The sequence below is a fragment of the Coenobita brevimanus genome, chromosome 89, assembly GCF_032717465.1.
Source record: "Coenobita brevimanus isolate Jiangsu-jjx chromosome 89, ASM3271746v2, whole genome shotgun sequence".
NCBI classification, from domain to species: domain Eukaryota; kingdom Metazoa; phylum Arthropoda; class Malacostraca; order Decapoda; family Coenobitidae; genus Coenobita; species Coenobita brevimanus.
In genome coordinates, this window is record NC_137042.1 from 9,656,354 (window position 1) to 9,672,217 (window position 15,864).

The following is a 15,864-nucleotide window of genomic DNA, read 5'->3' on the forward strand; positions in this document are numbered from 1 at the left end:
GTAATTTATATATATAAAAAAAAAAAAGTACTAGTACTAGTAGTAGCAGTAGTAGTAGTAGCAGTAGTAGTAGTAGTAATTAACGGATGGGAGCCCACTTAACCACATTTACTAAGATATCAAAGCAATATCTGCTTCCTCTCTCTATAAAATCTGTACAGGAGCTGCATCTCGAGCGAGAGTATAGGGAGAACTGCCAAAAATGACACCATCTTGCTTCGCAAGACTGATCATAGTAGTGAATGTGTTTATATCATTTACTTTCTAGATGTTTTTGAACAAATGTAGGCGAACTACTGACAGTGACTGTTAATGAATATAATTTGACATTTACAAACTGATGTATTTTTTTGGTCGTTTGTCAGTAAATATTGTACCTAAATGTCAGAGAGAGAGAGAGAGAGAGAGAGAGAGAGAGAGAGAGAGAGATAACAGCCTCTCGTCTCCTCTTGCACAGCCTCCAAACTGCCTCCTTCCCCTTCCTTCCTCCTCTTCCTTTCCTCTTGACTGCCTCTTAGTGCCTTAATGCTGCACTCTTGTTTTTCTTCTATGGCTCTTTTTCCTGTTTGTGTTTCGTCTTTTTTTTGCGAAGTTTCTTTGTTTTATCAACTACCTCGTGTTCTTCATGTTTCTCTATCTGTAGTTTTCCTTCATATTTCATTCATTCTTTATCTTCCTCATTTCATTATTTTTATTATTATTATTATATCTCATACACTTCCCTTTGTCTCTTTATATTTTTCTTCACCCCATTTTCTTTTCCTTTATATGTCTTTTCTTTTATCACACTTTTTAGCTCCCCTCTCCTTTTTTTTCTTCTCCCCGGCTTCCATGCCTCTCGCCATTCGTGGTTTCATCATTTTTTCCACCCGCTTCTGTTTTTTTTATTCATTCCAGGTTTCGTATTTTCGCCTCGTCCGTTTTTCTATCATCCCTTTTTTTTTAAGCGTTGTCCTTGTCTCTAACTTTTTTCAGCCTTTTCCCTTTCTCTGATTTCCACTCTGAAAACTTCTCTGTCTCTAATTTCCCTTTCTTTCTCCTAAGCATCTTTCATTGGTCTAAATTTCTTTTCTTTCTTCTAGGGATCTTAATCTAATTTATCTTTCTTTCTAACTCTCATCCCATTCTGTACCTCATCTTCATTCTAAAAATCTTTCCTCTCACAACTGTTTTCCTTAACTGCCTGTCTTTAAGTAACTTGCTTCCTCTCATTCACTAACTTCTCTATCTTTCTAGGCATCTTTTCTTTCTTTATCTTTCTTATATTTCTAAGATTCTTTTATTCCTCTATTTTCCATTTTTTCTTACAAGCATATTTTTCTCTTCCTACTTATCCCTTTCTTGCCTCACATCCTCTTTCCACCTTCCTGTATACTTCAAAGCCTCCTTACTCTTTCTACCCTTCTCACTCTGTTGATCTTTTTCTTCCACATCTTTTCGTGTATGTCTCTTGTCATTTTCAACAAGTCAAAATTATCCGTTTATTCCATCTTTCCCTGTTCTATCTCCTTGGACGCGAAATATTTCAGAATTATGCTTTTTTTTCTTCTTCTCTCTCCGTCCTCCACTGTATTTCTTTTTGTCCTCTTTCTATGCTTTCACTTATATCATTTTCTTCTACCATCCCTATTTTTTTCTTTGGTTTATTTCTCGCTCATATTCATTTATTTCCATTTATAGTTCCTGCTTCCTCTTCTTTTTTTTTTGGTTTCTTTTCGTTTTTCTCCTCATCTACTACACTTGTATTCTTCCTGTATTTACTTCGTCTTTCTTCATGGTTGCTTTTCTCCTCTCCTCTTTGTTCTTTCCTCAAAATTATCTTCATCTCTTGCTTCTCTCCCTTATTTTTCCTTCTACCTCCTCCTCCTCTCTTCCTCCCCCCCCCATTATCCCTCCCTCTTTCCTCTTTCCTCTCTTAAGCCCCTCTTCTCCGTCCCCTCACCCTCCTTCCCGTCCTCTTAAGTACACTCACTCTTGTATATTTCCCCTCCTCCTCTCCCCCCTCTCCCCTCTCTCTCGTAAATTCCTTCTCCCACTCTTTTCTTCTCTCTTTTAAAATAATTTCTCCCAGCTTCCCCTTCCCTCTAGCATCATATTTTCCGTTATCTCTTTCTCCGTTTGTCTGTTTTAATATTCTTTTTTACTGAGCGGCGTTCCTTTTGTCTCGATTTCTGCGTTCGTCATCCCCTTAATTTCTCTTTACTGCCTTGCGTTTCTTCTTTATCTGAGTTATATTCTATACTTATCTTTTTCTGAGTTAGTGTTCCTCTTTTTTCTCCCTCTCTCTCCAACATTGTAATTATCTTGTATTTTTTCTGCGTTTGTATTTTCTCTTTTCTCTCTCTCTCTCTTTTTGCGTTTAAGTCTCTAATGTACTGTGTGGATTAACGTTTTTAATCATTTATTTTCCTTCCTTTACAGATGGCTTTACAGTAAGTGACCAGCCAGATGGTTTCCTGTAAGCCAAGAAACCATTTACAACGCTGGGTGGTAACCATATAACCAAACCATACGTGCTCCCTACGTGTCAACAAGTGGGTTGGTGGAGGGTTAGTACCCCTACCCGTAAAACAAATAACTCAAAGTCAAATGGCCACCCCTTACGGGATTATGGCGTCCGGCAATTTATAGATACATAGATTTTCCTTCCTGTTTAAAAAAAAAAAAAAACTCAGAGATGTTATTTCTTATTGTTTTATATTAATTGTTTATCTTTTTAAGGCGTTGTATTCCATTATTCACTCTTTTTTCATCTGTTTCCTTCTATATTTCTGTTCTTCACCGTTATATATATATATATATATATATATATATATATATATATATATATATATATATATATATATATATTTTGGTGGTATTCTTTCTTATATATTTTGGTGGTATTCTTTCTTCTGCTAATGTCTTCTGTGCTTTACATTTCTCTTTTTCAGCTTGTACCAGTATGCATAATTTTTTTTCACTGCGCCTGTATTCTTTTTACCTCTCCCCCTCTCTCCCTCACCTTTACCTTTCCTCCTTCTCTCAAACCCTTCATCATTACAATTTTTCCTCTACCCCTCTCCTTTTTCTCCCACTCTCACACCTTTTTTTTTTTTTTCCTACCATAGTCTCTCCAGCCATGTCTCATCTTTTTTCCTCTCCATCCATTTATTTTCCTCTCTCCTTTAACCTCCTCCTCTCCCTCATATCCTTTTATCTCTCCATCCATCCCATCACCATTACCACTTTTCATCTCCCTCCCTCTTTTCATTTCCTCCATCCATTTAACTCCCTCCTTCAGTCCTTTTACCCTTCACTTCTCCTTCCTTTCTTCCAGCTATCCATTCATTCAACCTTCCTTTCTCCCCCTCTCTTCTGTTTTCCTTCCTCTCCCAGGTCTCTTCTTCCCTTCCTCCCTCCTTCTTCCTATCCTTCTCCTCTTCCTTCCTTCCTGCCTTTTACTCGCTCTCTCTTTCCGTCCCTCCTTCTTTCCTTCTTCTCTTCCCTCTTCCTTCCATTCTTACTTCTGTCTTCCTCTCCTAGCCCTCCCTCTTTCCAGCCTCTCGCTCTTAACCTTCCCTCCTTCCCTCCCTCCATCCATCCCTCCGTCCTTAGCCCCTGACTCCCTCCCTCTCTCTTTCCTTCCTAACGCTTAGTCCTCCTTTCCTTCCTTCATTCTCAGCCCTCCCTCTCCCTCCACCCGCTCCCATGCCTCCCTCCCTCTCCCTCTACCTGCCACTTCTGCCGCTGAGAGCCACAATGCACGTTCAATATTCATGAAGAAATTAATCAGGATGTTGCAGCCTGGCGCTCAAACTTACGAGCTAAATTAACTTAAAGCGCTTGATATAAACACGTGGGGCTTTTTTTCTGCACCTCCGCTTCCCCACGACAGCATGGAGGGGAAAGGGGGAGGGGGAGAGAACGGGAGGAGGAAAGAGGGAAGACGTCGACAAGGAGGGAGGACCGTGAAGAAAAAAGAAAAAAAAAGCGAGGAAGACTGCTGGAAGGAAGGAAACAGAGAAAACGGGGAAGGAGAAAAAGAAAGAAGATAATAAGGGAATGGAGGAACATGGAAAAGGAAGACTGACAGGAAGAGGGAAAAGGCGAGGACGACTGCATGGAAGGAAGAAAGATGATAAAGAGAAGAGATGGGTGAGAAAGAGGGAGAGGATGGAAGAAAAGAATAAAAAAACGGGATGGATGGCGGCAAAGAAGAGAAATGTGGAGGAAGAGATGCAATGAAGACTGGAAGGAAAGGAAATAAAGAGTAAGACAGAAGAAAATGGAAAGAGGAGAGGAAAGAATGGTATGGCTAGGAAACAAGACTTAAAAAAGAAGGGTTTGCGGCAAGGAAGAGAATGGGAGGGGGTGAAAAGAGGTGGTGACTAAAGGGAAAAAAAAAAAAAAAGAGGAGGATGGAAAGAAAAAGATAGAGAACGAAAAGACGAAAGGAAAGAACGAATGGAAGGACGGAGTAGGAGAGAAAGATTGAGGAAGAGAAGGAGAGGTGTAGCAAAGAAAGGAAAAGTACGTTAGACAGAACTAAGACGGGAAGGATGTGAAAGAGAGAGAGAGAGAGAGAGAGAGAAAGGAGAGGATGGGATGGAGGAGGGTTAGGTATGAGACTGAAGTGCAGAAGAGTAGGAGAGAATTGGGTGATGGGGGAAAGAAGAAGAGAGATGGATGGTAGGGGTGGTGGGGGGGAAGAAAGGAGAAGGAAAAGAAAACGAGTATAGCCGGGAAATGATAAACAGGCTAGCGGGTAGGAGGAAGAAAGATGGAAAAGAAATGAAGGGTTAGAAGGAGGGACAGAAGGAAGACGTTACAAATGAGACAGAAGAAACAGAAGGAGAAATGGAGGGCGAGAAAGTGACTAGGACGTACTTAAGAAAAAAGGGTAAATGTAGGAGGCTGAGGGTGGAAGGAAAGGGGGAGAAGAAACAAGGGTTGAGAAAAGAACGATGCCAGGAAGAACGCCTGAGAAGAAAAGGAGTGAGAAGAAGCGCTGAAAGAAAAAGACAAAGACGACGAAGATAGAACGGCATGAGGAGGAAGGGATGCTGAAACGGGGTTGGAGGGAAACGGAAGGATGGGGGAAGACAAGAGGGAGGTGGAAAGAGAGGAGATTGGCTAAAAAAGAGAGGAGGGGAGGGGAGAGTGGACGTGCGGCTGAGAGGGATGGAAGGAAGAGGTGGATGGATTGGAAAGGGAAGGGAGGAAGGGGGACGGCGAAGGATGAGTAAGTAGCAACGCAATGGGACTCTCAAATATCTGTCACTGTCCGTCACTCTCCACCATACGGTAAGCTATACAGTATTATTAACCCAACCCCTTCTATGGACAGTGGTCTCTCTCACCATCTCATTTCTGTGTATGCCGTATTAAAATCTCAGGTTGCTGAATAAAATCGTCTGGTGTCAGTAAGAATAAAGTGCCACATATTTCCTGATCATGAAGGGGATGAGAATGACAATATTAACACTTTCAGGTTCAAGGCTCATTCTCAGCTGAACAAAATTACCTGGAGTTGCCTGGAAGAGAATATTAGAGTTGTCGCGACCATTACAGGGTTAATACTCTCAAATGTGTGTTTTATGCTGACTAGGTCGATATTTGCAAGACAAACATCACAAGAAAATATCATGGGGGAACATGCAAACTAAACCGCTAAAGAAGAGGTGCTAATGAGCCCATGAAGGTACCGGGAATACGCCTCATTACCGGTATACAGTATTCATCACACCTCAACACACACACAATACAGCATAAACACTACCACCACCACCCCAAGCATAGTCACCACCACCACCACCACCACCACCACCACATCATCATCATCACCATCATCTCGACCACATGCCGTTTCTAAACTACTATCAGCATCACCACCATCACTAGAGCTTCGTATCCCCTTCACCACAACCACCTCCACAATCATGTCACCATCAGAACCATTAATCACCACTACCCAACATCATCACCATTACCAACACCAACACTGCTGCCACAATTACAATCATCATCATCATCATCATCACCACTGTCACAACCAATATCATTAAACACTGTAAACGCCACCCTCACCACCACTAATCCAACAAATTCATCACCATCCCCACCTCTACTCCCTCCATCAATACACGCTTCCACCTCTGCCACTTAATCCACTACCACTATCACCACCACTACCACTCCAATAATCTTTTACTACCAACACCACTGCTTTCACCACAGTTCCACCATTATCACTATCACCACCCTAACTCTCGAATCACCACCATCATCACCAAATTACCAGCACTATTCAACCCATCACCACCACCACCACGATCTCCACCATACCACCACCATTATTGCCACTACCACAACCACAATTGCCAAAAATCAACTTTAATAACTTCTCCACACTGTCCATCCACCTCCACCATCACCACAACCACATTTACCACAACCAGAATAACAAAACAAAACAAAAACCAGCATCAAACTCCACTACTCTCTTCACCACACCATCCATCCTCCTTCATATCACCACCACCGCACCACCACCACCACCACAACCACCACCTCACCACCATCACCACCACAACCACCACCTCACCACCATCACCACCATCACCACCAGCACCATGGCCTCCTCCACAGCACCCATGTCCCAATAGGTGTGCCACGATAAAATAAGCTGACACTGAGCCGCAAAAATGTTTCACTCACTTTGACATTCATTCTACTTTTATCTTTTACAGTTTTTTTGCGTCCACTCTCGAGACCCTTTCATCGAACCCCCTCCTCTCTCTCTCTCCATTTTATATTTTCACCTCTCTCCTCCCTGTTCTCATTCCCCTTTCTTTCATCCTTCCCCTCTCTCACTTATATCTGAGTCCTTTTTTTTCATGTCTCTCCCTCCACCTCTCACATCTATATCCTTTCTTTCTTCCTTCTTCTTCTCTATCTCTCTTATTTTCTCTATCCCCTTTCTTTCACTCGTCCCCTCTTCCCTTATATCTAGCTACATCCTTTTTTTCATCTTTCTCCCCTCCCTCTTCCTTCCTCTTTCTTTGTATCTCTTTCTTCCTTTCTCTCCCTCCCCTTCTTGACTCTTATTTCCTCCCTCCTCTCTCTCTCCTTTATCTTCCTCATCTCTCTTCTTGCTCCTCTCTTTCTTGCCCCTTTCTCTCTCCTCTCATCTGCTTTCTCTTTCTTCCCATTCTTTCTTGACCAGTACACTCTTTCCCTTCTCCTTCTGTTTCCTCTTCCTTTCTTCTCTTCCTCCTCTATACTGTCTGCTACGCTCCTTCCCTTCTTTATCACTTCTCTCTTCCCCCACTTTCAGTTTTCTCTCCTTCCACTCTCTATTCAGTTTCCCCTCTCACTTCCTCTCTGTCCAAACCCCCATACCTCGAATTCTCTCTCTCTCTCTCTCTCTCTCTCTCTCTGATTGACAAAAACTGCCAAAGCGAAATTGACCCACGCATTTTCCCTATACCCGTGGATATCTCGACAAATGACTTTCTTTTTTTACACTCACCCTTTTTCTTTTTCCATTTCCTCCATGAGAGAGAGAGAGAGAGAGAGAGAGAGAGAGAGAGAGAGAGAGAGAGAGAGAGAGAGAGAGAGAGAGAGAGAGAGAGAGAGAGAGAGAGAGAGAGAGTTTTATACAATTATGTTAATATAATTTGCTGTAAATCCAGATACGTCACGACTGGTGCGAGGGGAACACAAAGGTGGGATGGGGGATGGGGACGGATCAAGTGAGGTGGGAGGCGGATGGGATGGCGGAGTGAAGAGGTGGTGAATGGGGGGGTGGCGGAGTGAGAGGATGGGGGTTGGGTGCGAGAGGAAAGAGACAAGAGGGATGGAAAAGGTGGGGTGAGGGAGGGATAGGATGGGGAAGCGAAGGGATGAAAGAATTGGGGAAAGGAGATGGTGAGTTGGGGATGTTAGAATCAAGTTATGGTTGGTAAAAGACTGGGGAAGGGGGGGATAGGGTAGGGAAATTGGGTGAGTCTGGGCTCCAAAGATACTACGACCTGAGGGAATTATGGGAATGGGGAGAGGGAAGTATGGGATGCTAAAATCAGGTTATTATTGGTAGGGGATGAAGGAATGAGAGGCAGGGATGGGAGTGAGGGGTAATGGATAATGGGAGGGAGCTGGGGTGTTTAATTACAAGGGGATTGGGGAATGGGGGAAGGGATGTTTCTGATGGGTAATGATTAGTGTGGGTACGAGGAATGGGGAGGAGGGAATGGGTGCATGGGGAAAAGGGATGGGGATGGGGAAGTGGCTACAGGGGGTGTTTGGAATCAGGTTATGACCGTCACATATTCTGTAAAACGGTTAGTTCTGTTCACAGCGGGGTACTCCTCTCTCACCCTCACTCACTTAACTACTGTAACTCACTCCGGCACTTGCACACTATCAGAGATTTGTATATTGTTCAACTCTCTCTCTCTCTCTCTCTCTCTCTCCATTTTACAACCTTCCATCTGGCTAATCCTTTATACTCTCACCCACCCACACACCCACCCACCCACCCACACCCACCCACCCACACACACACACACACACACACACACACACATACACACACACACACACACTCAGTCACTCATCACTCCCACACGCACTCTGTCCTCCCCCTTCCTCTTCACCCACTTTCACCCAATCATGCTCATCCGCGTCATCCTCCTCCATACAATCGCAATCATACTCGCTCCCAATCCTTACGTATTAAAATATTTTATTTGTCTCTGTCCTAAGTTTTACGGATTAAATTTGATTTTTTTTGTTTTTTATAATTGTACTCCCCCCCCCCCTCTCTCTCTCTCTCTCTCTCTCTCTCTCTCTCTCTCTCTCTCTCTCTCTCTCTCACACACACACACACACACACACACACACACACACCTTGGCTGACTCAATCCCCCACCTCTATCAATATCCCATACACACCCCCTCTCCTATCCCCAACCCGTCCCATCACCACCACTACCGTCAGGGAAATATGAAACTGATTGAAGGGGGCATGCACAGATACGTAGAAATACTAGCTGGCTGGTAGGTAGGTGAAGTAAAAAGGTAGGTAGGATGGTAGGTAGGTGAGAGGGCGAGTTGGTAGGAGACAGACAGACAGACAGAAAGCCAATTAAGAAGGGATGGAGGGAGGGAAGGGAATAAGGTAGAAAGTGGGTAAGCAAGTAAAGTAACAGGCAAACGAGAGGTACGTAAATAGGTAGATACTAAGTGGTGAGGTAGCAGGTGGGTAGGTATGAAAGTAAAGGAACAAGTAGGCAGGTAAGGTAGAGAGGTACGTCGACACGTAGGCGGGTAGATAATTGAGGTAACACGTAGAAAGGCAGGTAGGCTGGCCATGGTACGTAGGTGGGTCGAGAAATGATGAGGAGAACGATAAACGACACACTAATCGTATGGGAAGGCATGAGTTAACTTGTAAGTAGGTAGGTAGTGGGCAACTGGTTAATTGGCAGGTAGGTCCCGTGGGAAGGAAGGAAGGAACTAAAGGGAGGGAGGAGTGATATAAGAAAGTAAGGAAGGAAATGAAGGCAGGGGAGGGAGGGTACAATATATGGAAAGAAGAAAAGAAGGAAATGAAGGGAAGGGAGGATAAATAAGGAAAGAGGAAATGAAGGAAAGAAGGAAGAGAATTACAGTAAACAGATAGGAGGGCAGGCAAGAATACATTAATCACAATGAATAACAGACAAACACAGAATTACACAGGTGGGCAGACAGTTAAGGAGCGAGGGTGACTGATAGGCAGGTGGGCACCTTTTCAGTACGATGACGCATTTGTATAATTTATGCCCGACACCACCCGATGCTTTTATTCAGCTCTAGGGGAGACCTTTTGTAGAGAAAGGGTTAATGAAGGCTATATCTAACTACTGCTTAAATATCTATGCTTTGGGAAATATAATCGCCTAGGTGCAGCATCAACTGAATATTTAAGACCATCATACTGAGGGGGAAGAGCAAGACATACGGCTGAATGTTAGGCGGGATGTTAGGTAGGTAGGCAGGCAGATAAACAAGGAGACTAACAAGTAGGCAGACAGGCATATGAACGGACAGGTAAGACGTAATGGTAACTGACAGGTATGTTGGAGAGTACAAGTAACTCTGAATTAATAAGTGGAAAGCTAACAGCTGGGCAGACAGGTAAGGCCTGGGGTTAACTGAAATACAGGTAGGTAGGCAGATGGAAGGGAGGCTAATGGTAGGCTTCTGTTAATAAGTAGGAATGTTAACAAGAAAATAGATAGCCTACCTAGGTAACTCAACAGATATGTTAGACATAAAGCTAATTGGCAGGTAGTCAAGTAGATAGGTAGGTAGAGAAAGGCAGGCAGGTGAGAAGGTAGATAGGTATGTTGATTAATCAATACGTAGGAAGCTAAGAGTTACGTAGATAAGTAATTTGGTCAACGGACACCTAAGGAATAATACCGACTCTCAGACGGGCAAGCGGACATACAGGTAAAATGATACGTTGTAAGTGGACAAGCGGAAATATGGGTAAAAAGATAGGTTGTATGTGAGTTTAATCTATGTAAGAACACTAGGAAGTTAACAGATAAGTAGGTCAACAGGTAAACCGCACGGTAAATTAACAGGTAAGTAGACTGTAAGCATATATGAATTAATAAGCAAAAACAGTTAACTGGCAGGCAGATGCGTACGAAATTCGGCAGACTGTAAGGCATAAGTTTAATTGGCAGCAAGCAGGGGGAGCTGGAAGGCAGGCATGCAGGGGAGCAGGCAGGCAGTCAGATGAGAGGAGAGACCCCTGGAGACAAACACACAGCCCAACCAACCAAGCACGCCCAAGTGGACACAAACAAGGCAGACAAAGGCCAAAGCAAACAAGGCGAGGTGAAAGGGGGAGGGGTCATCCGTGAAGCCAAAGACACACAAACAATTAAGTAAACAAGCAGTGTATAACTAACCAAACAGAGCCAAGCACCCAGACAAAAGGCGTAAAACAACTAACAGCTCAGAGGCCCTTGTTAAAGCAGACGGCCCACCAATTCGCCAAACGAGGAAAGAGAAAGAAAAAAAAAAAAGACTACAGTGATAGTGGAAAGGGTTTAGGGGATGGGATGAGAGTGGTTGGGGGACACGATGGGATGGGACAGGAGGGGATGCACTATAATAGGATGGCACTGGATGAGATGGAATGGAATGGGAATGGAATGGAATGGAATGGGAATGGAATGGAATGGAATGAGATGAAATGAAAGGGAAGGGGAGTGGATCCGATCCGATTCATATGGAGGAGACTGGATTCGGTGCGATGGGATGGGATGGGATGGGATGGGTTGGGGCGAAGTGGCGTGGATGGGGAGGGGCGGCAGATTGATAATGATAGTGATGATTATTAATGATGGGTGGAGGGGCAGAAGAACGGATGGAAGTGGAGTAAGAAATGGTGTAGAGAAGGGAGGCGAGAGGGGGAGAGGAAAGTTGATGAAAGGTCGGCAAGGAGCAACAGACCTAAAACTCTTTCAAGGGATATTTGTTACAGAACGGAGTGCGACTATGATATCTAATTCTAGGAGATGAAGATAATTATAACAAAGTAGGGAGATGGAGAGAAATGGGAGGGAAAGAGGGGAAGGGGAAGGGAAAGAATTACAAAAGGAGGAAGAAAATGGGAAAAGAGAGGAAAGAAAATGGGAGGAGAAGTGGAGAATATGAGGGGAGGAAGGGGGAAAGAAAGAGAAGGAGAGGAAAAGGGGAAAGTGAAAGAGAGGAGAGGGGGAAGGGAGAGGGGAGAAAATAGGAAGAGAGGAAAGGAGAAGTATAGACAGTTAAGTAGTGAAGCTACGAGGAAGGAAAAACTGGAAGGGGAGAGAGGATGTAAGGGGGGGGGGAGAGTAAGGAGATGCAAAGGAGGGGGAATGTATGGATGGGAAAAATATGAGTGGGGATGAACGGGAGAGGGATATAATGATGGGGAAATTAAAGAGCTGGGGAAAAAAGAGAGACGTAAGAGACGGGGAAAGTAAAGAGTATGAATAGGGGAAATTAAGGAGTCGAAGTACAGAGGGGGGACGTAAGAGACAGGGGCAAATATAGAAGGAAAGGTTAATTATGAGGAGAAGAGGAGGGAGGAACTACCAGAATGAGAGCAAGTATTGGGGTAAAATGAGGGTGAGACAAGGTTGGGGGAAAGTGTAGGCGGGGGGGCTGGTTGAGTGTGGGGAGTGAATCATGGTGGATCGGTGGGGACAGAGATGGGATTATTGGGGAGGAGAAAATTGGGGTAGTGAGGGAGAAGTAACTGTTGCTGAGGGAGTCAATGATGGGGGAGAAAGAAGGGAGACAATGAAAGGGTGGTGGTGTGGAAGGGGGAAAGAAGGGGGTAACACAGAGGAGTAGTGGTGGGGGCTGAATGTAGAGGTGGAGAGGGAGGGTAAATAATGCGGGCAGTGGTGGAGAAAGGGAGTAAACGATGGGGATAGTGGCGGGGGAAGGGGGTCATTGGTAGGGGGAGAGGAGGGTTCAATGAATAGGGGGTTGGGGAGGGGAAGGTTTAACTGCCTCACTGGGGAGTGTGTTCTCAGTGGCTCTCAGCGCTCAAATTAACACAGCGGCCTCTCTCTCTCTCACCTGCTCTGAAATATTCCATGCAAAAGAGCGCTGAGAGGATTTCCGCTACTTTTCCCAGGTCAGACGTATCTCTCATAATGCTCACCCAAGTTTCGCGTTTCCGCCCACAGCATATGCGTATTGTGAAGCATTTAGTTTTTTTTTTTTTATTATTATTATTTTTTTTTTGGTGGGGGGCGGGGGCTTCGGGGTGCGTGTTTTACCGGTGAACACGATGGAGATGCAAATTTCGGACAAGCCTGGAGGTAATAGTTCATCTGCATACTTATTATTATTATCATCATCATCATCATTATTTTCATCTGCATACTCATCATTACCATCATCATCATAATGTGCATACTTACTAACACCATCCTCATCATCTGCATTCACATCAACATCATTGCCATCATCTGCATAGTTCTCATTTTCATCATCATCATCATCTGCATACTTATCATCATCAACGTCATCATCATCATCATCATCACTACAACCACCATCACCACCACCTTCATCATCATTTTTTCCGAATCTTCCTAAAACTGAGAATTACTGCTTGTTATGGCTCAATCTTGCTTTTTTTTCTTATTTACTCCTGACACATTCTTACATTATGTCTCTATGTATTATATTTTTCAGTCCTCGGTGTCCTACTTTTACCTGGATACACAATACAGATCCAGTCCCTTATATCAGTGCCTTTATACCTCCCTAATAACCGGCCAGACTCTTAGACAAAGCTGTTTCCTCTATATCCCAGGGGTATAAATGAGTACTAGGATTTAACTGCTACTGTATTCTAGGGAAGACTTGTTACTTGATAAACACTCGCTGTCCTAATAAACCTCGTGCAGTCAATACGCATCACTCCTAAGCTTTGTGTACTTCCTATAAACCATGTCAGTTGTTACCTTTTTTTTATTTTCTAGCTTTATTTCCTACGATCTCTGTCACGTCAGTCCTTTTACCTGCATTCTTCTATATATATTAATGACACTTTCTTGGCAAATGTGTGTTATATGAATCTATATTGGAATCTTCTGGGAGTTATTTTTACAAGGATGTAAACGTTGCCTAATGGTAAGGTCATCAGTTGATTTACACTATCATTACCATACCCTTTTTTTCTTACCTTCCTATAACCTTTTTTCTTTTTTTCTTTTTTTTTTTTTGCTATTTCTGAATTCCTAACACCTTTACCAATCAGCTCTTTAATGACAATTTCCTTCCTTATGTGTATTGTACAACCTTGATACTGGGGGTGTCAAGGAGTTAATATCACTGCCCTAAGTATTATACATGCACATGTTGCTTGCAGCTTCCGTCAATAGTTTCTTTACACCGTCTGGCAACGGAGCATACTGTCACTTCTTATTCAGCACAGTATCTCCTATAGCCCATACACTAATAAATACACAGTTTAGTTAATTAATAATGTCTTTATACGTTCTTTAAACCATGTAAAAATCACCTCTATTGCATATCATTTACGTTTTGCCAATAACTGTTTTCAGTCTGGCTGTCTTGTTATTGGTTAGCAACATTTTTGGGGGGTATTATAAAAATAAAAACTTGTTTGTGGGATCCTCCAAAACTCATATTTACTGGGATACACGACCGACACAACAACAGTCTGGTCCAGTAGTTCCTTCCCGGAGACACACAGACAAACAAGGAATCGAAGGAGCGTTATGATGTTGCTGTGGATATGTTAGGAAGCATCAGACGTACCCTGAGACGGTCTGGGAATGTGGAGAGAATCGAGAATAAGGAGGAGAAGACCGTGAATGAGGGCGAAGGATGAGATGGAGAGATCATGAGGGGTGTGAGCTGCTGAGTAGGCGAAGGACAGGGTCATACGAAGGAGACTCATTTATGGCTACTCCTCTCCAGATTAGGCTAGAGCGTCTGATAATACATAGTTCCCACATCTCAAAACCGTATCAAACCTAATGAGATGCTAAGCTAGAAATAGAAGATGGAAAAAACAATGAACAGGGCGGGAATCTAGCTTTTTTAGTTTTAACCATAGAGGCGTAAGAAGATGACTGATATAAACTACACAGAGCTTACACATTTAATGAAGGCTCGTCAATCTTATTTCCTACGTATATTTTCCTCTCCTTCTTATCAACAATTTTTTATATATGATTCCCCTTTTCTCTGTGACACTTTTCTTCCATATTTACTAAGACTCTCTCTCTCTCTCTCTCTCTCTCTCTCTCCCTCTCTCTCTCAGCCTCCAGCTCCTCCACAACAAATGTCGGTGAGAATATGCAGATGTATAAAGGCGTCCCCGGCCACTCCAGTTTATACAGCATCTACCGGCAAACGCATGATAATTCTCTGTCAACACACGCCGCCTCAGCCCTCATCACCATGTCTTTGGTCATCCCTAGACTTCAGGACCCGATATTCTGTTTCCAATTCCTCCTGCTCCGAGCACCCGATATTTTGCTGCTATTCTTCCAGGACCCGATATTCTGTTTCCTATTCCTCCTGCTCCGAACACCCGATATACTGATGCTTCTTCCAGGACCCGATATTCTGTTTCCAATTCCTCCTGCTCCGAACACCCGATATTTTGCTGCTATTCTTTCAGGACCCGATATACTGTTTCCTATTCCTCCTGCTCCGAACACCCGATATACTGATGCTTCTTCCAGGACCCGATATTCTGTTTCCTATCCCTCCTGCTCCGAACACCCGATATTTTGATGCTTCTTCCAGGTTTTTAAGAACCGATTTTCTGATGTTATTCTTCCTACTTCAAAGACCCGATATTCTGATGCTATTCTTCCAAGCTTTAAGATCCAGTATTCTGTTGTCTATTGTTTCTGATATTAAGATCCAATATTTATGATCCAATTCTTCCTGATTTAAGATCCAATACTCTGATATTCTTCCTTCAGTATTAAGATCAGATACGGTATTTTTTATTTATTTCTCCCGCTATTAAGATCCGATATTTTTTCCTCTACTCCTCCCGGTTTTTAGATCCGATATTCTGATGCTATTATTCCAGCTTCACACTCCGATTTTCTGTCTTCATTCTTCCATTACAGACCCGATACTACGATTCTCCTCTGGCTATACGCATAAAATATTCCGCCCCTGTTTTTTCTCACCGCACTTTTAGAGTCAGTATTTTCCTGCTGCTTTTCCACGACAGATCCGATATTTTTACTACTCTTCCTGCCTTCACATTCAATACTTTTTTTTTTTCCTGCTTAAAGATTCGATACTCTGTTTTTAATCCTT